The sequence below is a fragment of the Patella vulgata genome, chromosome 3 (assembly GCF_932274485.2).
Source record: "Patella vulgata chromosome 3, xgPatVulg1.2, whole genome shotgun sequence".
NCBI classification, from domain to species: domain Eukaryota; kingdom Metazoa; phylum Mollusca; class Gastropoda; family Patellidae; genus Patella; species Patella vulgata.
This window is the reverse complement of record NC_065881.2, coordinates 82,539,428-82,563,333: the sequence shown is the minus strand read 5'-3', so window position 1 is coordinate 82,563,333 and position 23,906 is coordinate 82,539,428. Positions and strand designations below refer to the sequence as shown.

Below are 23,906 nucleotides of genomic sequence, written 5' to 3'. Positions count from 1 at the left end.
GCGAAGCCGGGCATTCTTCTAGTATATAAATAAATATATAAATAAATCATCTTCATGGTCATCATCATCGTCATCATCATCGTCATCATCACTATTTAACACCAATCATCGTCGCCTGACAATTACCTTATCTATTCAAAGCGCTTGTTTAGTTTTAAATACTTGTGAACTATACTAAAACTCACTGTGTTGAACGGGTTACTTTCGTTGGTATCGCCATATAGGAACGCGTTTGTATTTATGGATTTAAATGGGAGGGTATTTAATGTTGAGATACGCTGAGACGAATAATTTGGGCAGTGCAAAAAATAATGGTCGCTGTCTTCTTGAGTATGACCACAACTGCATGTCGGGTTATGTGAAATATGCATTAAAAATCTATGGAAGTTTAAAGCACTTTTACAATTACGAAGTCTGGAATGTATAATCTGAAATTTACGTTCTCCATAGTAACATCTTACTGACATCAATAAATACAAAAATATGACTAAGTCGAAAGTCAACAAGACGGTATACAAGCCAAAATGCAAGTCGAAAATAAGAAATTAGGAAAAAAAACGAGGGGCGCTATTATCGCAGTGTATTATTTCTTAATTTCCTATTTTCGAGTCGATTTTGGCTTGTATAGCGTTGCTGTCGCCTCACATTTTGTCGTAACTGCTACTTTTCGACTTTCGTGTTTTGGAGGGCGAAAAGTAGAAATTAAGAATGGTAGGCTTCTATAGTTAGGCGTTTGTATATATGACTGTATACTTGACACATGTACGACCTGAATGGCCGGTAACCAAATATGTTATTGTGAGTGTTAAACGACATCGTAATTATTTTATATTTTGCAAAAAAAACAAACAACAAAAAACAAAACAAAAAAACACAAGCCGTGATTGCCATTACTACAATACGGATTACTAAATATACTTCGTGATCAATTTTATATTTTAATACTGAAGACAGGGCCGGACTATAAATGAACAAGGCGGATCCTTTTGGCTTATATTGAGTAATTATTGCAACGTGTTACAGTTGAAAGTTCCAAAGCATTTTCACATTCCATGTCCGATAAATTTAATCATCATGCAACCACTGATTGGTGGGTCGTCGAAACATTTAGATGCATACATCACAGCACCGTGGTTTAGACAACTTGCAATTGAACTAGTTTTATTGTTGTACACATAATGAAAGAAACTGTGTTATTTCACAGCTGAATTCTATGGTAAGAACCGTAGAACCACCTTGTAGGGAATAACTTTTAAACTTTAACACCCTATACACACTCTGCCAGCGGCATCTTTGACCCACACTCACTTAACCTTAATCCAAACTTTAAATCTTTCAACGGTTTAACAAGAAGGTGCTAAATATTTCCATTTAAATAAATACAAAAAGCAATTCGAAAAATAAACTATAAGTAAAGGAACCATCTCAGTGAATAAAGCTATTAATATGCCGTTAACCCGTGAGGCAAACCGAATGATGTTTTATAGTAAATTAGACGAATAAAACATATAACGTTGCCATCTCGACCCTGATGCCCATGAACACAAATGACGAGTTTAAGACAAACCAATGGCGGAATGGAATTGATTAATGGAATAAAATATTTATTATGTATGGACACTAAGTTTTCTGGTTAGACTTTAGCCTAAAAAAACATGCGCGCTGATTACAATTTTGGCAGTCATATCTGAATGGCTCAAAAACTGGTTATATTTCTTTAACTTTTGGTATACTTAAATTCGGGCTATTATTTAATTAGGATTTACGAATTACTTGCACAACTATTCTAGACTGTCGGAACAATAAGGTTTGGTTTTCGTTTCGGGAATTCTAAGTACGAACTCAAAAAGGCTCGGTACATTAAAACGGTCATATTTATTTAACAAGAATTTAAGAATTTGGTGCATATGGGTAGCTCGGACCGGGGAGTAACACAGAAGCTTTAATGAACCGGAGACGGCATGACGTCATGTTTACCATTATGACGATTGAAGCCATTTTGGTTAACCCAAATCATTAAGAATAATTGGTTGAGTGGTGTAAATATAAAACTCATTTTTAAAAACAAATAAACGAGAATAACTTAAAACCTAATTATCCCAGAGGAAATTTGTTTTACAAAGTGAAGCAAAGCATATATAGATATAAATAATAAATTATTAAGTTATAATATATCATGTACGTCTATAAAGAGAGAGGTAATATTGGCCTAAACTGTTCTTCAATTATTTTCTTAGGATAAAATATTGTTTATTAAAAAAAAGTCTATAAACCAGGGTAGATTATATACAACAGATTGTATAGATTTATGGATAACTGTACAGTTATAATAAAACAAGTAAGCCCTATTAATATATAGAATTAAAAATAACCTATAAGAACGGATTGTATAGATTTAGTTACCATTATACAGTTATAATAAGAAAAGTAATTTCTATTAAGTTACAGAATGAATCAAAAATAGCCTATAGTATAAGATATATACAACAGATTGTATAGATTTATGAAAATGGCAATACACATAAAATATTTCATATCTAAAAAAATGAAATGAGGGTCATTCCATATGAACTGGACCAATGGCGGGGTCATGACCCCTTCAAAAAAAATATACGTTATAGTAGGCTATATCGGCCTTAAACTAACAAACCTAGAATTTTATTTCTCTAGATCTAAACATCGTTGTGATATGGCCATTTGAAATTAGGGTGCTGTAACAGTCCTTTAATTCAGTATTTTTTTCAAATTCTCAGGCGCTTTAAACTCACATTTCTAATAGGAGAGAGAGATAGAGAGAACTGGGGTTTAACGTCCACTCGACACAAACTAGGTCATTTTGGGACGAACATATGGTTTAATTTTATTTACATAAACTCACATTTCTAATAGGAGTAGAGCTCTATAACTATATAATCTAAGACAACTTTTGGTGTAGATTACGACTTCATGATTTCCACAGCCTCTGGCAAAATCACTATTGTATTTCGAGACTGAATATTTTGAAAAGTATATATCCTATCGACTCAGAATCTTTTGTAAAATGATAAAAAAAAACGACTGACACTAACCATACCAATTTTGGAAGTTATGTATACAATAGTGGCTTTGCCAGAGGCCGTGTTTGCAAAAACAAAAGAAACCGGTTATGGTTGATACCACTCGAATCCGGCGAGATTTCCAACCAGTGTATAGAGGTGTGTATGTATGGCTATGTGCACTCTGTTCCGAAAAAATGCCCTTTCAGTTGGAAAGGAAATCAATTACCGTTGCTGGTGATCGACTTATTGTATGGCTGGTATGCAACAAGTAACATGATGAGAAAACGAAACTAGTTTAATTAACTTTTCCTGAACCTCTCTCACATAGACCAGATTGAGGCCATTTTGTTTTCAATGGACTTTAGTTATTTTGAAAAAAAAAACCATATATGTAAATTTATGGTTTCCAAGTCTGGCGGTTCGAGGCCCATCCCACCCCTGACAGAAGATGAAAAGGCACGGATTAAGCGGGTTGCTGACCCGTCTACCGCCAAGAGTCTCAATGTTAAAGGAGCTCCCAAATTAGTTCTAAAAAATATTTATGATTTAATTTATTAATAAATTTATCTATCAACCATACTGACATAGAAATTTATTTGTGTGTGCGGTGGACAGTGACCAGAATATGGCCGTTTTTATTGTTGACATTGTATGCAAAGGGAGAGAGGGAGAGAGAAGAGAGACAGAGAGAGAGAGAGAGAGAGAGGGTTTAACGTCCACTCGACACAAACTAGATCATTTCGGGACTTACATATGTTTTAATTTTAGCAGTGAAAGGAAACCGGAGGACCCGGAGAAAACCCACAATGACAGGCCTTGTGATACAGCGAGCACGTGGTAACCATTCGGCCATCCACCCCCATTATGCAAAGGGACCCGCATGCAAGCTTCGACTGATTTCCACTGATGACTTTACATCTTTAGGACTTTATCATAATCCCTAAACCATGTGTCAATGTATGGTATGCCATGGCTCACATATACGTCAAATCCATTCTAGCATGTGCCACCCCCACCCCCACCCCCAAATGATCCCTTAGTTTGGTATATCTATCCTCTGTCGGAAGCCCCAGCTTCATTAGAGATAATGGAGAATTAATGTGATGTTTCACCCATGTAAAAGTAAAGCAATCCGCTTATTTAAGAAGAATATGACATTGCATATATTTCATTTAAAAAATGAGTGCGATTCTTGCGCCACATGAATCCTTTGCAAATTATTATATTGTCAAAGTTGAATCTTTAACACGTATACTAGTCAAAATGGTTCAATTTCATCACTCTATGCGGTACCCTATATAACAAGACAATCGCCATCTTTTTTGAAGTGAACCAAATTGAAGGGCCAGTTTTTAAGCAGAGAGTTTATCTTACGTTGGTATTTTGGAGGACAGGTGGGCAGAAATGAAATGTCCAATAAATTTCCCGATTGGATTCCTCGGGGTCATGGCAGGCAAAGCCGATCGCCAGAATTCGCAAAGCGCGCCGTTGGCGAATATGCTGCATGGGGATCCTAATTCAGTCCGTGAATACAGCAAACTGAAGCTGCTCAAATATAGCCTTAATTATATGGTTTTGTAAATTAAATTCAATACAATGGGCATCTGAGCTCAATCAGCTGCATTCACAGAAATTTACGTCACGAAAAACTAATAAAGCAAATAAATGAGGCACGAAACAAAATGATGCCCATAAAACAGAGTGACTACTCTTTGAGTGGCGCCAGAGGAAGTTTGATACACGGATTTTAAGTGTTTAATCCATTAGTCAATTAAAGCCCGAAAACCGTCGCACAATGCAGATCGGCAACACAAGTAATGGGATTCTGGGCACCTTAATTTTGTTGACTATTTCTCCTTTTTTCTCGCATTGTCCGTCTACCCGGAACAGCCCGGCATATTGACAAAATAATTAGAGAGGCGCTGTTTTGAGGTTAACCAAAATGGCGTTGATGACTTCACCAAAATGACGTAATGGCGTTGACCTACAACTTCCGGTTTCGGAGTTATGCTGCTTTCTGTTCATGGCCATACCCGTGCAACGCCGGGTCATCCGCTAGTATAATGTATTTAGTTCCCTGTAAAAGTAAAATGAAACTACTGCTAGTATCATGTTCTTGCCTAACCAAAGTGTTTCAGAGACATTATTTGTACTAAACCAAAGGATGTCGCTCCTAACGGTACGGTTAATGATAAAGCAATTTAAAAAATAAAATTAACGTAATTTCTAAAGCTGCTGTAATAACCAAAAAGCTAAATTTTACTGCTATTCAGAATCATCAACATTAGATTTTTTTACGGCTTTAATAGTTGATAAATGTGTAGAGAATTGCACGTGCGATGGCTATTTATGGTCTCATACTGCGTGGATAAACAGAAATCACTTCGAGACCAGCCACTGAAGCGTGCACATTCGCCGTGTCGAGTCTACGGGTCACCTAACAGTAGGGGTTGGTTTTCGTTACGGTTTTGGGGAATTCTAAGTACGACTCAAAAATACGGCTATTATTTTAAAGACGCAGTATGTAAGATTTCGATAAAGAGCTGACAATTCTTGCTATAATATGTTTCCGAAATAGATAATTCGAAATTAAACATACATTATGCAAGAGCTAAATCTGCCTATTAGGCTTCACATGTTATTGAAATTATTAATTAGACCTTTTCTAACACTACAAGCTCAAAATCAACTCTGTAGACCCAAGGATGGCTTGAATACAGTTTGGATTTAAGCAGCCTCGTCCATTTAAAATTATATCAATAAATGGCGGACCAAGCTAACGTTTACCGTTACTCGCTGATGTCACAACCGGAAACTGGTGAGGAAAAGCCTGCCAAGCCAGGCTACCATAGCCATTGAGCATGTTACTTGATAATCGAGAATATGTGGATGGAGTTATCGTTTGTCAATCAAACGATCGCCAATTCTCATAGACGGTGAAGACACAATTGATGCCTATTTCTAGTCCAAACTTCTAACAGTGACAATTCCGTTCAGAACAAAGTAATTTGACTGAAATTTTCAACATTTTCTTTTTTTATCATTTATTTTTGAATTATTATAACAAGAATGGCCAACTCTTTATAAAACTCTTAACTAATGTATCTTTAATGTATTGAAAATTCCATTCAAATTACGTTATTCTGAGTCAACTTATTATTGTTTAACGTTTTGACAAGATGTGGCAAATATTGTTTATTACCGTAGCAACGATCCGCATAGCTTCTCTAATTTTTAGTTTAAATCATTAAATGGCGATCACATTTTAATCGGTTTAAATATCCGCCACCAGACAATCTGCAGATATGATTATAGACTTCTCATGTGACTAAATTTAAACCCAAAATAAAAACCTTCAATAGGCAGAATTAATCACCTTTAAGGACATTGTTTTGCATCGCTCGATTTGGTGGGCCTTTAAACCTATAAACTTAAATACACAATGTCACAAACTCTATAACTCTCTCATGTAATAAATTGCATATTTTAGTCCACTGGGTTTATTCTCAGATCGTAAGTAAAGGACGCAAATTGTGTTGGCTCGCTCCGTTAGGACAGAAGATGCTTTGCACCCTATCTTTTCACAATTTGTATATCCGCCCTGTCTTGGTGTATGACAATATATATGTGTAGACCAACCTTGACATTTAAACAAGCTCGTGATGAGGAAATTCACGGTATTCGATATAATACACAATAGTATTATCATATCGTTGAATGAAATAACTGAGTCAGTTACTATAAATAAATGGGTTTTTAGACAAAAATATTTCCCTGTTGTACAGCGCGGACTAGTCCCTTTTCTTAAAACTACAAGCTCCCTACACTGTAAAAAAAACTTGTGTTGAAACAACACAAACTTGTGTTGTTTTCAACACAAGTAAGGTGTCTCTATTTAACAACACAAACTTGTGTTGAAACAACACAAACTTGTGTTGAAACAACACAAAACTTGTGTTAAATGTTGAAACAACACAAAAATTGTGTTAAAATTTATCAAACTTGTGTTAAAATTTCTGAAACTTGTGTTGAAATTTCTGAAACTTGTGTGGTTTCATACAAACTTGTGTATAACCATCCACAAAAACTTGTGTTGTGTTTTTCCCCAATTTATATACAGTATAGCAACCTTTTTATGCAGGACCCATCTCTTTGCTCTGTTAGACCTGTAAAGTTTGATAAAAGAAGGAAACAAAATTTTTTTTTGTTTTTGTAAGATTATTATTTATTCATAAAATCATAGGAAAAAGTAAATTAATACATCAAAACTAAATAGATATTTGAAATGTTAACAGAAAAACAGAGAATTCTAATACTAATTATATTGTGTTATATATAATGACACCCCCCCCCCCCCCCACACACACACACACACACACACACCACTTTACCCATCACAAAATATAACATAGTTATTTAAATTGTTCTTAACCCCACACACTTTACCTATCACAAAATATAAAATAGCTATATAAATTGTTCTTTACCCCAAAACAAGAACTGAGAATATAAAGATATGTACACAGTATCCCTACCCCATACTCCAAAATATATAATTCAAATAATATCTAAATTTAATAACATCCAAGTTCTAGGCATTGCCCCAAGAAGAATAACTAGATTACCAAGCAAGTGTAGAAGTACTTCCTGATTAAAAATACAAATATATATGTTACTTACATTTTGCGTGTTTTCCCCCTTGTCAGTGATACAGGACGAAGGACCTGACAAGGACAGCTGTCTAGTCGTTCGGATGGGACGAAAAACCGAGGTCCCGTGTACACATTGGCGTGCACGTAAAAGATTCCTTGGCAATTGGAATTCGATATAAGAGTAGGCTGTAGCGCCGCTGCCCGGGCAAAATTCCCTTCATAGCACACTGTATGGCGTATGCCCGTCTTCATTAGCCCAATTTATGAGCAAAACAGTAGGATGTTAAACCCCATTTCATTTCATTTTCAAAATTATAAAATAATTTGATGGCTTAATATTCAAAAGGTACAGTCCTTCATGTTTATAAAATTGTACGGGAGCCATAAAAAGCTCCTGATACCTTGAATATATGCAGTTTTAAAGTAAACAAAAATCTCAATATTTAGGAGAGAGAGAGAGAAATGGGGTTTAACGTCCATCCACCCCCCCCCCCCCCACCAAGTGTATAGAACCAGTTCCTGATTTAAAAAGCAAATATGCATGGTACTTACATAGTCTTTGTCTGATAACCAAGATCTGTGAGAAAACGTCTCCACAATATCAATAGCCCTTTCCAACTTGATCTTCCGAGGTGGGTAACTGAAAAAAAAAATGGCAATGTATTAGTTGGCTTAAATTGACTAGACAGTTTTGATTAATTAAAAAAATGTTAATTTAATTACATTTGTTTTGTTTCATGTGTTGGTTTGCTTTGCCACAGATGAGACGGTGATATCTACATATAACTAAGATTCTGTCTCTGCTCATACATGACGTGTACAGTTTTACTATACTAAACTGAATTTTAGATTTCAAAATAGCATAACAATCTTTTCTATTAGAATTGAATAGTTACCCACCAAGAAAAAGCTGCTCTATCATCATTTTTTCCAGCCATTTCTTCTTCCATTTTTTTCTTTTATAATTTCTTTTGTTATTACATGATCTTTTTCTGGGTGATTTGCATATACATCCAATATTAAAACTGAAAAAATAAATACATGATATGTAATTTACGATTAAAGCTACCTTACCATATATACAAACTGTGTGATATGAAATTGAAACTAATGTATCTATATGTATCAAAAGTTTTAATCCCAAGGAACTACCTAAGCCCTAAAAGTCTATCTTAATAATCCTTGTTTGTCACATGGTTTAACTGTCGCAGTAATTAGAAGACGGCCATGGTGACTGAGTAAATTAGGTGCTGGCACACTAGCATGGAGGCCACAGGTTATCTCTTGGGGTTGACCGAGAAAGCTCATCTTGATTTTGCAGAGTGGTTTCCCCTGAGATCCAATGTACACATTGGCGTACACATAAAAGTTCTCTTGGCAGTTTGAATTCGGTATGAGAGTAGGCCATAGTGTCGCTGCACAGACAAACATTTTCACTTAGCACAATGCATTAGACCAGTCGGAGCTGACCAGTAGGACGTTGTCTTTAAACCCCATTTCATTTCAGGTAATCTAGTATTTTTCTAGTAAGATGATATGTAAATATCATATTTGAAATAAGTCATACTTTTATTCGATATGGGGTGGGGCTGGGGGGAATGGTCTAGTAGGTAATGCATGCGCATGAAATCACAGGGTCTTTCATTGTGTTAAGTGGCATGGTTTCAATTTCAAGGAGTAGAGTCGCCTGTCCAATCTCTTGAGTTTTTTCGCTGGGTCATTCGGTTTCCTCCGTTTTCTAAATACATGTACCCCTACGCCAAGCGAATTATTCATATTAAATTGAAGTATACCTTCTCTAATCTCTGGGTCCTTTTGTTTCCTCCTTTTGCTAAATACCCATACCCGTAAGCGAATTATTCATATTAAATATAACCTTACCTGTCCTTTTTCCCGAAACGACCTAGCGTCTGTAGGCTAAGTAGATATAAGGACCCATCTTGCAACAACTCTACATGTAGGTTCGTGCATAATTAGTATTACAGTAACATACCAATTTTTAATACATGTAGAATGAGACAGTGTGCAGGGAAAGGGTGGAAACGGAAGTAGGCTAATCTTCGTCGTAGTTGATTACCGGTATGCATATAGGCACAGCATGGACTACTTGATTCTTCAAATACAAGTACATGTAAGGCCTTGTTTATGTCATTTCTCTCTCTCTCTCTCTCTCTCTCTCTCTCTGTTGCATGTAAGTGCCATATAAATACTTTATTTTGGATTGTATGTTCACATACACTAATCATTGAAGGACATTGGTAAAAAAAAAATAGAAAATATAAAAATTAATTGAGATGTTTACCTGTTTTTCTTCGATTCAATGCCAATGGAGTCCTTGGTAAATTCTCAATAATTATTGCTGGAAGGTGGAAAGAGTCATATATCATCATTGACTGGAGAAAATAATAAAACTATAGAGAAACTTCCACAGGCTGATTCTAGTTCCATTATTTATTAACTGTGACTGAATCAGGCAAAAATGGGGCCTAATATTAAATATTACACAGACTCACAGGGGTTGAACAACGGATTACATGTCATTTGGGACTCACGTCATTTGGGACTCGCGTCATTTGGGACTCAAAAAAAATATGACCACGACATTTGGGACTCGGGTATACGACGTTTGGGACTTTGGTATACGTCGTTTGGGACTCGGGTTAACGACGTTTGGGACTCGGGATAATTTATTAGAAATAGGCCAATTCAAAACACGAAAGAAAATATTTAATAACATGAAACACGTGGTTAGTAAAAGGCTCAACCAAACGATAAAACATTAGTTGCACTTACGGTTCTTTGATAATCATCGTTTCTCATAAAAGTTTTATATTTATTTAAAACGAATAATATGCTGATGAATTTATTTGAAAATGACCTACACAAAAAACAAAATAAATATTTACACGACATGCAATCTTTTTTTACAAGCCCCTAGAAATTGTTAACGATAATCCGTGAGCTGCACGTTGACATGCTTGTCGTAGATGGCAATACCAATTGATAAATTAGTGCGTACAAGGCAAAGTTTTTTTGTGGAAAATATAAGAAATGGCAACGAACAAAGCGGGATAATTAAAGCTGATTAACTGATAATCCCAATGTTATTACAGTATGTTCAAAGAAACATAACGGTTCTTTGGTGGATGAGGAAAAACGTGAGTTGTCAATCATCGAGAATGGCGGCCGTGTGTTGATTGCAGTTATACCGTTTCACGAAAAAACATTAGCAGTGGTCGGTCAATCAAGCTCGTTTACTATTTATAACGCAAATTTTTCGTTTCGGTTAAAACAAAATATACGTCCATTTTAATTGGTCGAAGGATGTGTGACTAATAGAAATATGGCGGGCGGACAAACTGACCAAACAGTATATTTCGGGGTATTTGAGGTAAGCTAATTTAATATTATATCATAACTGCATGTGCATACTTGTGTTTCTGTGTGATTAAATATTCAAAAAATCATTCTTAGTATACAGCCTCGACACCAGTCCGCCTTGAATTGCAATGTTTGTTTTGTGTTCTGGGCGCCATTTTGAAAAAAACTGACATGACCTATATAATACAATCCAGCGATAGTGCAGTCAATTTCCTTTAAAAGGGAATCCGAATTTGTTAATTTTCTGCAATATCACTTCGGTGGTAGCGGACGTTAAATAAAGCTATTTCACGTACAAAGACCTACAATAAAATCCAGGTGAATTGGGAAAAATATTCATGTATTTTCTTGATGAAGAGTAGCTATTTCAATTTGTAAATGCCCAGTCATCTTAGACAAATAATAATTCCAACTTCAAATCAGTTGTATTTATTCAAATCATACTATGAATAATTGTATTTTTCCACTTGCATAATAAAAAAAACTTGACTTTTATTATTTTATTTCTTCAGGCCAAGAACATGGAAAATTGGTAATTGCCTTGTATCACTGCTAACTATAAGGCACAGGGAGCCTTGGGCAGAAATGATAATAATATGGTTCTCAGATATGTTACTGTGTACAGACTGAACAAAAAATATATATACACTTGCTATTACATGTACATTATATCATTGGCAATAATAAGATCCAATTTTAGTTTTTAGTTACACACTGTTAAACCACCAATAGATGACAATAAATCATAAAATGTATTCAGCTCGACGTAAGACTTAAATAAATAGATACAGTTGGTTTAACTTGAATAGAAGTTTTAATTATCTATGCTGCATATATGCATATATCACCTTGCAGCTGAATCACATTACATATCTTTTTAGTTGATGTTCATATCGTCTTACGTATTTGTCAACATCAATGTTACCTCGAATTTACTCACCACACCCTCGCATAGTTATGAATTTATTGTTCCACTTGACTAAAGAAACATTTTGTAGGAATGTATGCTTTTATAGATTGGACACTTGTTTGCAATATCATTGTCGGTGGAAACTGGCACTATACCTAAAGAATGACCGAACAAATAGCGGAGACGGGGTTTCAGCCGGCTGATTTAAATTATTTCTTTAAATACAGTAAAGCTTGAAATATGTCAGTTTTCACTCTTTAGAATGTTTTTGTAAATAAGTTTTTATTGTAGTTTCCGTGGCGTATTCCCAATAAGCGTTAGAAACAAAGATATTCACCCTTAATCCCGGTGCCGATAAATGTTGGGTTGTGTGGAACATGCTAACAAATCTCGGGTACGATATATGTTTGATTCTGGTTGAGAACAGCATGAGAGCAACATGGATGTTTTCATTGGAGATGAGACGCAAATATTCAAAGGGGTCAGACAAACTCTAAACCAACCGCGTTCCCTTTACTGAGTCCCTTCAAAGGAGGCCCTGTCTGTCTACCTGTGGAATAACATGCATTTGTATCTGTTAAATTTGCGTGGTAGACAGATTGATATTATTTATATAACGTCTTACCCCAAACAAATTGCAAAAGAAACCATGAAGTTTCTGAGAGCGATATTTCGTAATTAGTGTGCTTTAATGGTGGGAGAATAAATAATTTCTTTTTAAATTTTTCAAACACAAACTGGTCATATATAAAATAGCATTTTCTGACAAGACCAGCGATAATCTCGTAAGATATGACTTTTACTATGTCTATTAAATGGTTTTCGACGTCTCTTCAAGGTCACCGTCTTGCGCCAAAGTCGTGAAACGCACCGTCGAGGGAATTGTTGGGGCCTGTCTCCCCCAGAAAAATTTCTAGAAATTTCAAGTCGGTCTTGCCTGGCCGTGAATACGGCAACCTGAAAGTGGTCGATTTTAATGTAGACATCTGAACTCCAATCAACAAATCAATCAACCAGGCTGTTGTCGTTGCATTCACATGACACCAGACGTGTCACCGATGAAACAAATATGCCTGAAACAAATGTCGCTGTTAGTGCGACCCATTTGTGACAATTTCAAGGTCCCAAATAATAGTCCTTTTTTACTATTAATAGTAATTCAATCAGTAAGTGCTATTTACCTTATAATAGTCGTCTTGGCTTTTACCCGACATTACACAAAACACCAATGGTAACTGTCGGGTGGTCTCTCCAGTCTTAATGAAGGCGTGGATGGAAAACAGCTGAGACCATGGCTTGTTCACCACCCGAAAAGTTGCATCCATATACCAAGTTTTTGCGCGTGCGAGTAGTTGCATCTGTCTATCAGTACAAAAAATGTGATGGCGCCTTTCCCCAACTTTTACTCTTTTTTGATAAAATCCCGGTGCACTATGATCGATGAAATCTTCGTCAGGCTAAAACAAAAAATAAATAAAAAAGTACATTTAATTACATTTTAATAAATAAATAAAATTGTACATTTAATTACATTTAATTACATGTTAATAAATAAATAAAATTGTACATTTAATTACATGTTAATAAATTCTTATATACATGGGTATTTAATTGCATGAATACTTACGCTTGACAACACGTCAGTGGGATCTTTTGGTCGCAGAGTCTGTCGGGTTCTTTGTAGCGACCTTACAAGTGCTGCCATGGGTGGTCTGCTATGAATGGGTTCTTCTGCAGAACCGACACTGGATAAAACTCTCTCCGCTAATGAGGAACATGACTTGGTAAAAACATTTCCTTTGGCTTCATGCTTTGCCTGTAATGATAAGATAAAACATATTAAACTACAAATATATTATTGGTTTATTTATATTTTATTTATTTACACACATATATAAATTTTTAATTTAATTGATATATAATTTTTAAACCTACTGTAACTTTCATCTTGGTAGCCGTGTGTATACCGGGTTCTGCTGGATTACTGTTGCCGGACATCGTGTTGGTCCGCTTCTTTTGGAACACCTCCAAATCGTAGTTTTCTTCTCTGTCTAAAATATATTAAATTCATTTATTATTATAGAGTTAACTAGGTTAACTAGAGTTAATTATCTTTACATTTTGTAGCTGAAATACATTTCTATACAAGGTAGTTAACTAGGTAAAATAAATCACCCTACCTTAATTGTATAACTAAACCCTTAATGTTAATTAAGCATGATTTCAGAAAAATTGAACAGATTTGATAATAACATGCCGAAATTTTTTTCCTGACCGCGCCATATTATAAACATGAACTTCCGGTTTAAATTGTTGGAGTTTTTTTTAAGGAAACGAAATACTAACATTATACAGAGAAACAATATCGATGCTAAATTACATACATGGTATTATTTTTTTTATATAAATTTTCTCAAACCTGCGGTCTTGTATTCTATGTGACCATTAGCTTACATTTGTCAAACATATCACTGCTCCAAAATCATTTCAGCACGTTGTTAAATGTTAAATTAATTGTGTGAAATCACTTCATGTAATGTCCGCTTCCACCGAGATGATATCGCAGACAAAATGTAGCCTATAGTACGTTGATTTTATCAACCAATCACATTCAATAACAGTTTTACTTATTTTCTTGTCAACGCATTTGGAGTCAATTGTTAAAATAACACCGGGCATGAGCGCTCAACAGGTCTTTTGATCTACCAGTTTATTGGGCCCAACTTTATTTTAACTACAGACATCTTAACACCAATTAGCATTCAAGTCTGTCTGGCTATATTGTCTGAGTAAAAAATACCTTTCTCTTACTTGTGGACCCCGGATTAAGACTTTGTATGGAGTTCAAATTTAAAAAAAAAATATATTTGTTGACGGTACACATTACTTGTGTTAATTATATGGAAAAAACACAAGATTTGTGTTAATGCATTAAAAAGAACACAAGTTTGTGTTAATGCAATGCAAAACAACACATAACTTGTGTAGAATAATTTTCACACAAGTACTTGTGTTGAGATTCAACACAAGGTTTTTTTCAGTGTAGCATCGGTAGAGGACGGTTGTGTTGTAGTTTAGGAGATATCGCAGTGTTTGTTTACAAAATCATAGCATCAATATGTCTGATCATGTGAGTACATATAATAACTATGTCTTAACAACTATTTCTTTAGTTGTGACTATTGTTTCAATGGTTTTAACTTGTTTTTAGACTCGTTTATTAGACAGAACCACAATAACAGCTCATGTAGAAAGTCTGAAGATTTTCGTTTTCCTTCATGCTTGTTTTTGTCGTCTTTCAAAGTATTGCTAAATATCCACGCTTTAACGTGACGATCGATGTTGAACCCTGAGAAAAGATCACCACTTGTTTTCCTAAATTTGTAATAAATCTACACAATCAAACAAAACTAGTATTTTTACATCAAATTGTGAGTAAATGTTTCATCTGATCATATCAAAGTATTAAACACATATTGTTGATTGAAAAACCAAATTACAGGTCAGTGGCGTTTCAGTACAACTATCCAAATATTGTCGGATATAGACATATTTCCAACCAAACAAGAAATGACGTCATTTCCTGACTAGTTATATCAGATAACTTTATTTAATAACTTGATTGCACGCGCAAGGGTGTATAGCAGTTTGAGGAAACGGGAATACCTTCAGAAATCCACAAGATTTAAACGAAGACCCGCGATTCAATGGCATACCTTATGATCTAAAGCGCACGCGTTAGATCACTCAGCCGGGGATCACTCAAACACCCACCCCCACCCCCTGAATACCAGGTAAATTAAGCTGTTAGGGCAAAATTCACAACCCTACCATTGCTTATGGCTACCGTAAATAAAAACAAATCGTATATTAGTCTCAAATTGTTGAACATTTTATGTTTTATAAAATTTATAAAAGTTTTAGCTACATTAAAATTATACCGCTGATAATATATTATTCAGAACGTAACCATTTTCCGGCGTGGTTTCCCCTTGTCAGTGATGCAGGACGGAAGGCCTGGCAAGGCCAGCTGTCTAGTCGTTCGGATAGGACAAAAACCGAGGTCCCGTGTAAACATTGGCGTGCACGTAAAAGATCCCTTGGCAGTTGGAAGTTGATATAAGAGTAGACCGTAGCGCCGCTGCCCGGGCAAAAATTTCCCTCATAGCACACTGTATGGCGTATGCCGGTCTTCATTAGCCCAGTTTAGGAGCAGAACAGTAGGATGTTAAACTCCATTTCATTTCATTTCAGAACGGAACCAACAACAACATGTATATTACAAATACATACCATGTAAGAAGTGATGCGGTGCAGATTGGAAATGGTCAAAATACATTACACATCAACAATCAGCTACGGGAGGAGGTGGGTGAACTAAGAGAAGAGGTGGATGAGTTAAAAGAAAGGGTCAGACAACTGGAGGCTAAATTACAGACTAATACTGATACAAACACTGAGGAGCCAGAATATCAGATGAATGAGAGAATGACCGCGTTAGAATATAACAATGTACATACAAACACTGAGGAACCAGAATATCCGATGGGTGACGACGAGGAGGAGGAGGATGGGGATATGATTACTCTGAAAATTCATTAGTAAGTACATGTATATACTACATATTTTATAATATAGTTTTACCTTCATCAGTAGATATATAACAATAGTAATATAATATATTTTTCTGTAGTTAAAATGATTATGCTGAGACGACTATAAAACTATAATACAATATATATGTACCTGTATTTACAGTAGTAGGTATAATATAATATATATTTACCTGTATTTACAGTATGAATGGTAATATGACTATAAGTATAAGTAGAAGTAAAACTGTTGGTGAACTAGAACAGATAATACAGGAATATAGAAGAAGTAAGTATGGTGGAGATGCTGGTGGTGGTGGTATTGGTAGTATCTACAATGTAAAACAGAATCAGTACATCTACCTATTCTGCAACAACAATATCAAACATCTACCATTGTCTTATTACGGTGTAGAGGGGGATGATATAGTTCGGTTGTGGTGATAGTGTCTGGCAGTGGTGGCGGAAGTAGTCTCTTTGATTGGATTGACTTTTAAAGTAGTTTGATTGTATTGAGTTAAATCATACAATGTTAAAATCATGTCGACTTGGTATTAAAATTTAAATGTTAATTGACAATTTTATATTTGTATCGTATATAATTACAGCTACTGTATTTAAAAGAGAGAGAGAGAGAGAGAGAGAGAGAGAGAGAGAGAGAGAGAGAGAAATGGGGTTTAACGTCCACTCGACACAAACTAGGTCATTTCGGGACTAACATATGGTTTAATTTTATTTCAATAATTCGCTTGCGCGTAGGGGTCTTTAGCAGTGGGAGGAAACCGGAGGACCCGGAGAAAACCCACGAGGTTGGACAGGCAACCCTACTCCTTGTCACGTACAACCGGGGATTCGACTGTATTTAAAATATACATCTTTCATGTAGAGTCTATTAGTATACATTTCATACTGTACCATTCTCGTCCAACAACTAGATACAACCATCGCGGCCCCCACACCATACGCTCTCGGCTAACAAAGGGATAGATCCAAGGATCTACCCGTTGGTGACCCAGTGGCTTACTCATTGACCCCCCCCCCACCTCCAAACGCACCCAGTGTATTACTCACTGAGCCACAGCGGTCCCCCTTTTCTCCAGAATTCTCGTCCAACAACTGAGTGGGTTAGTGTGTACCTTTTTTACCTCTGCATACCTTAATCTGACCTGAGCTACCCTGTAATATGTACATAATATTTAAATAAGCGAAGGAGAGGGGGGCACGATGGTGTGTGTACAATCGTTCGGTTGGGACGGCATACCGAGCAGAAAAGTAGGATGTTAAACCTTATTTTATTTTATCAGCAAGGGAAGGTCACCTTAAAAAGGAAATGTATCTCAAGTGGTTTTTTTTTTGTAATTTTGTGTATATACAATCTATAGTTGGGAACTAGATATACCTATTTGATACTTTTTGATTTCCAACCATCAAAGTAAGGTGTCTCTATTTAACAATACAAACTTGTGTTGAAACAACACAAAACTTGTGTTAAAATTTATCAAACAGCACAAACTTGTGTGAAAATCTACACAATACTTGTGTTGAAATTTTTGAAACTTGTGTTAAAATTTCTGAAACTTGTGTTGAAATTTCTGAAACTTGTGTGGTTTCATACAAACTTGTGTATAACCATCCACAAAAACTTGTGTTGTGTTTTACCCCAATTTATATACAGTATAGCAACCTTTTTATGCAGGACCCATCTCTTTGCTCTGTTAGAGCTGTAAAGTTTGATAAAAGAAGGAAACAAAATTTTTTTTTGTTTTTGTAAGATTATTATTTATTCATAAAATCATAGGAAAAAGTAAATTAATACATCAAAACTAAATAGATATTTGAAATGTTAACAGAAAAACAGAGAATTCTAATACTAATTATATTGTGTTATATATAATGACCCCCCCCCCCCCCACACACACACACACACACACCCTCACACACACACACCCCACTTTACCCATCACAAAATATAACATAGCTATTTAAATTGTTCTTAACCCCACACACTTTACCAATCACAAAATATAAAATAGCTATATAAATTGTTCTTTACCCCAAAACAATAACTGAGAATATAAAGATATGTACACAGTATCCCTACCCCATACTCCAAAATATATAATTCAAATAATATCTAAATTTAATAACATCCAAACCAAGCACTAAGATTAATTATGCACTAAATTGAAACTATTTCAAAAACTGAAAAGTGCTACAAAAACACACTATTTGTGAGACATATAGAAATAACTAATATACACAGAAAACTAACAAAAGAAAAATGCACTATTTTGCAGGAGTAATAAAATGATGTAAAACCTTTTCCTCATTAAAAAAAACCCAAACAAAATGAATATTTTGTAAATAAAAGAAGCAAAGCATCAAGATTACAGGATTGAAATAAAAAAATATCATATGTACAAAAAATTTATATACAATCACAAGTCATAAGCCACAGTGGTTCAGTGAGTATAAGGTGTTGGCCGAGAAATTTCAACTGGATTTTCCGGCATAGTTCCCACTTGTCAGTAGTGTTGGATGTGGCAAGGGATAATTGGGTACAAGCCCGGAATCGAAAGAGAGAGAGAGAGAAATGGGGTTTAACATCCACTTGACACAAACTAGGTCATTTCAGGATTAACATATGGTTTAATTTTATTTCAATAATTCGTTGCGCATAGGGGTCTTTAGCAGTGGGAGGAAACCGGAGGTCCCGGAGAAAACCCACAAGATTGGACAGGCGACCCTACTCCTTGTCACGTACAACCGGGGATTCGAAACCACGCCAGTTGACTCAATGACAGGCCGTATGATACCGCACGCACGTGCTTACCATTCGGCCATCCACCACCCCCTCCCCCATTCCCGGAATCGAAACCATCCCCACTGCGTTCACTTAGAAGAACCCTTGACAATTGAATTATTTGACTCAATGACAGACTTCCTGATCAAATGTGTGCGTGTTAATCATTGCCCCCCACCCCCCGGGTTCCCGTTAAAGAACCCTTGACAGTTGAAATATTTGATATAAGAGTAGGGTGTAGGGCAGAATCACTCTAAGAACACAGAAAAGTAGGATACTAAACCGTATTTCATTTCATAAGCAAGGGAAAGTCACCTTTATGTAGGTCAAGGTTTTTTGTAATTCTGGGTGTATTTGATCTACATTTGGTTTCTAGTAATGCCTATTAAATACTTTATGATTTCTAACCAAATTCTAAGTGATTTATATGTCACTTTACTTGCTATATTATACATACATTTCTGAAGAGAATTAAAATCTAATTGTGTTTTGGAAAAAAATTTAACATTAATAACAAAAAATAAATATTTAAAAATTGGGTCAAATGCATTCTTTCCCAGAAGTATAAAATAAATTGATGCTTGGGTTTTCTTGTTGTTATCATACAGCAAATACTCTTTCAATGGTGTTCCAACCTAAAAAATAAAAAGTAGGCAATAAGAATACTTTCTATGGTTCACAACGTTTAAATAAACAATTTATTTTGCCACATCGAGACCGAGTCTCTATTTGGTTTCAACTTTGCGTAACGCTTATTGTGTCTTGTCCAGTTACAGACCCAGGCAGATTATTATGCTCAAATCAAATGAGTAAGAAGTCAGAAAAAAGTCTTGAGATTTGGGACTGAAGTCTCATAATAGGTCAACTATTCACCCTTTCATACATGTATTGTCTGCAAATTCAGATTCCCTACTACATCATGGCAGCACCTATTTACTTGGCAATGTCTAATTATTTTTGGACCCATTCTTTTTTTATTTCCATTGACAACAAATTGGATATTACCCTTTAAAATCTATTGAAATCTATTTGAAAGTAAAATACTGTCCATCATTATTTTACTGCTATTTACTGTAAAAATACACATACATGTAGGGCCTATCGCAACTTGAAGGAAATCAATGGATGTGATTGGCAAAAATCAAGCATGCCAAGTACTTGAAACAGCAGAGTATTAGGCATTGCCCCAAGAAGAATAACTAGATTACCAAGCAAGTGTATAGAAGTACTTTCTGATTAAAAATACAAATATATATGTTACTTACATTTTGCGTGTTTTCCCCTTGTCAGTGATACAGGACGGAGGACCTGACAAGGACAGCTGTCTAGTCGTTCGGATGGGACGAAAAACCGAGGTCCCGTGTACACATTGGCGTGCACGTAAAAGATTCCTTGGCAATTGGAATTCGATATAAGAGTAGGCTGTAGCGCCGCTGGCCGGGCAAAAATCCCTTCATAGCACACTGTATGGCGTATGCCCGTCTTCATTAGCCCAATTTATGAGCAAAACAGTAGGATGTTAAACCCCATTTCATTTCATTTTCAAAATTATAAAATAATTTGATGGCTTAATATTCAAAAGGTACAGTCCTTCATGTTTATAAAATTGTACGGGAGCCATAAAAAGCTCCTGATACCTTCAATATATGCAGTTTAAAAGTAAACAAAAATCTCAATATTTAGGAGAGAGAGAGAGAAATGGGGTTTAACGTCCATCCAACCCCCCCACCAAGTGTATAGAACCAGTTCCTGATTTAAAAAGCAAATATGCATGGTACTTACATAGTCTTTGTCTGATAAGCAAGAACTGTGAGAAAACGTCTCCACAATATCAATAGCCCTTTCCAACTTGATCTTCCGAGGTGGGTAACTGAAAAAAAAAATGGCAATGTATTAGTTGGCTTAAATTGACTAGACAGTTTTGATTAATTAAAAAAATGTTAATTTAATTACATTTGTTTTGTTTCATGTGTTGGTTTGCTTTGCCACAGATGAGACAGTGATATCTACATATAACTAAGATTCTGTCTCTGCTCATACATGACGTGTACAGTTTTACTATACTAAACTGAATTTTAGATTTCAAAATAGCATAACAATCTTTTCTATTAGAATTGAATAGTTACCCACCAAGAAAAAGCTGCTCTATCATCATTTTTTCCAGCCATTTCTTCTTCCATTTTTTTCTTTTATAATTTCTTTTGTTATTACATGATCTTTTTCTGGGAGATTTGCATATACATCCAATATTGAAACTGAAAAAATAAATACATGATATGTAATTTACGATTAAAGCTACCTTACCATATATACAAACTGTGTGATATGAAATTGAAACTAATGTATCTATATGTATCAAAAGTTTTAATCCCAAGGAACTACCTAAGCCGTAAAAGTCTATCTTAATAATCCTTGTTTGTCACATGGTTTCACTGTCGCAGTAATTAGAAGATGGCCATGGTGACTGAGTAAATTAGGTGCTGGCACACTAGCATTGAGGCCACAGGTTATCTCTTGGGGTTGACCGAGAAAGCTCATCTTGATTTTGCAGAGTGGTTTCCCCTGAGATCCAATGTACACATTGGCGTACACATAAAAGTTCTCTTGGCAGTTTGAATTCGGTATGAGAGTAGGCCATAGTGTCGCTGCCCAGACAAACATTTTCACTTAGCACAATGCATTAGACCAGTCGGAGCTGACCAGTAGGACGTTGTCTTTAAACCCCATTTCATTTCAGGTAATCTAGTATTTTTCTAGTAAGATTGAAGTCTCTCTACTTTCTTTATATGTAAATATCATATTTGAAATAAGTCATACTTTTATTCGATATGGGGTGGGGCTGGGGGGAATGGTCTAGTAGGTAATGCATGCGCATGAAATCACAGGGTCTGTCATTGTGCTAAGTGGCATGGTTTCAATTTCAAGGAGTAGAGTCGCCTGTCCAATCTCTTTGAGTTTTTTCGCTGGGTCATTCGGTTTCCTCCGTTTTCTAAATACATGTACCCCTACGCCAAGCGAATTATTCATATTAAATTGAAGCATACCTTCTCTAATCTCTGGGTCCTTTTGTTCCTCTTTTTGCTAAATACCCATACCCGCAAGCGAATTATTCATATTAAATTTAACCGTACCTGTCCTTTTTCCCGAAACGACCTAGCGTCTGGAGGCTAAGTAGATATAAGGACCCATCTTGCAACAACTCTACATGTAGGTTCGTGCATAATTAATATTACAGTACATACCAATTTTTAATACATGTAGAATGAGACTGTGTGCAGGAAAAGGGTGGAAACGGAAGTAGGCTAATCCTCGTCGCTGGAAGGTGGAAAGAGTCACATATCATCACTGACTGGAAAAAATAATAAAACTATAGAGAAACTTCCACAGGCTGATTCTAGTTCCATTATTTATTAACTGTGACTGAATCAGGCAAAAATGGGGCCTAATATTAAATATTACACAGACTCACAGAGGTTGAACAACGGATTACATGTCATTTGGGACTCAAGTCATTTGGGACTCGCGTCATTTGGGACTCAAGTCATTTGGGACTCGCGTCATTTGGGACTCAAAAACATATGACCACGACATTTGGGACTCGGGTATACGACGTTTGGGACTTTGGTATACGTCGTTTGGGACTCGGATTAACGACGTTTGGGACTCGGGATAATTTATTAGAAATAGGCCAATTCAAAACACGAAAGAAAATATTTATTAACATGAAACACGTGGTTAGTAAAAGGCTCAACCAAACGATAAAACATTAGTTGCACTTACGGTTCTTTGATAATCATCGTTTCTCATAAAAGTTTTATATTTATTTAAAACGAAAAATATGCTGATGAATTTATTTGAAAATGACCTACACAAAAAAACAAAATAAATATTTACACGACATGTAATCTTTTTTTACAAGCCCCTAGAAATTGTTAACGATAATCCGTGAGCTGCAAGTTGACATGCTTCTCGTAGATGGCAATATTTTCTTGACGAAGAGTAGCTATTTCAATTTGTAAATGCCCAGTCATCTTAGACAAATAATAATTCCAACTTCAAATCAGTTGTATTTATTCAAATCATACTATGAATAATTGTATTTTTCCACTTGCATAATAATAAAAACTTGACTTTTATTATTTTATTTCTTCAGGCCAAGAACATGGAAAATTGGTAATTGCCTTGTATCACTGCTAACTATAAGGCACAGGGAGCCTTGGGCAGAAATGATAATAATATGGTTCTCAGATATGTTACTGTGTACAGACTGAACAAAAAATATATATACACTTGCTATTACATGTACATTATATCATTGGCAATAATAAGATCCAATTTTAGTTTTTAGTTACACACTGTTAACCACCAATAGATGAAAATAAATCATAAAATGTATTCAGCTCCACGTAAGACTTAAATAAATAGATACAGTTGGTTTAACTTGAATAGAAGTTTTAATTATCTATGCTGCATATATGCATATATCACCTTGCAGCTGAATCACATTACATATATTTTAGTTGATGTTCA

The 23,906-nt window shown here is 35.4% G+C and overlaps 2 long non-coding RNA genes across 2 annotated transcripts; one reads left to right on the top strand and one right to left on the bottom strand.

Annotated features, from left to right (window-relative positions):
• The first annotated feature begins 15,024 nt into the window (after nt 1-15,024).
• Nucleotides 15,025-23,771, top strand: LOC126816980 (uncharacterized). Its single transcript, XR_007678697.2, has 4 exons — nt 15,025-15,111; nt 16,236-16,582; nt 16,780-17,697; nt 23,530-23,771. It is a non-coding gene; the product is annotated as an uncharacterized LOC126816980 (long non-coding RNA).
• LOC130012158 (uncharacterized) lies at nt 18,798-22,424 on the bottom strand. The gene is made up of 3 exons (XR_008787501.1): nt 21,507-22,424; nt 21,159-21,246; nt 18,798-20,011 (listed from the first exon to the last, which is right to left on the bottom strand). It is a non-coding gene; the product is annotated as an uncharacterized LOC130012158 (long non-coding RNA).
• Nucleotides 23,772-23,906: the final 135 nt, after the last annotated feature.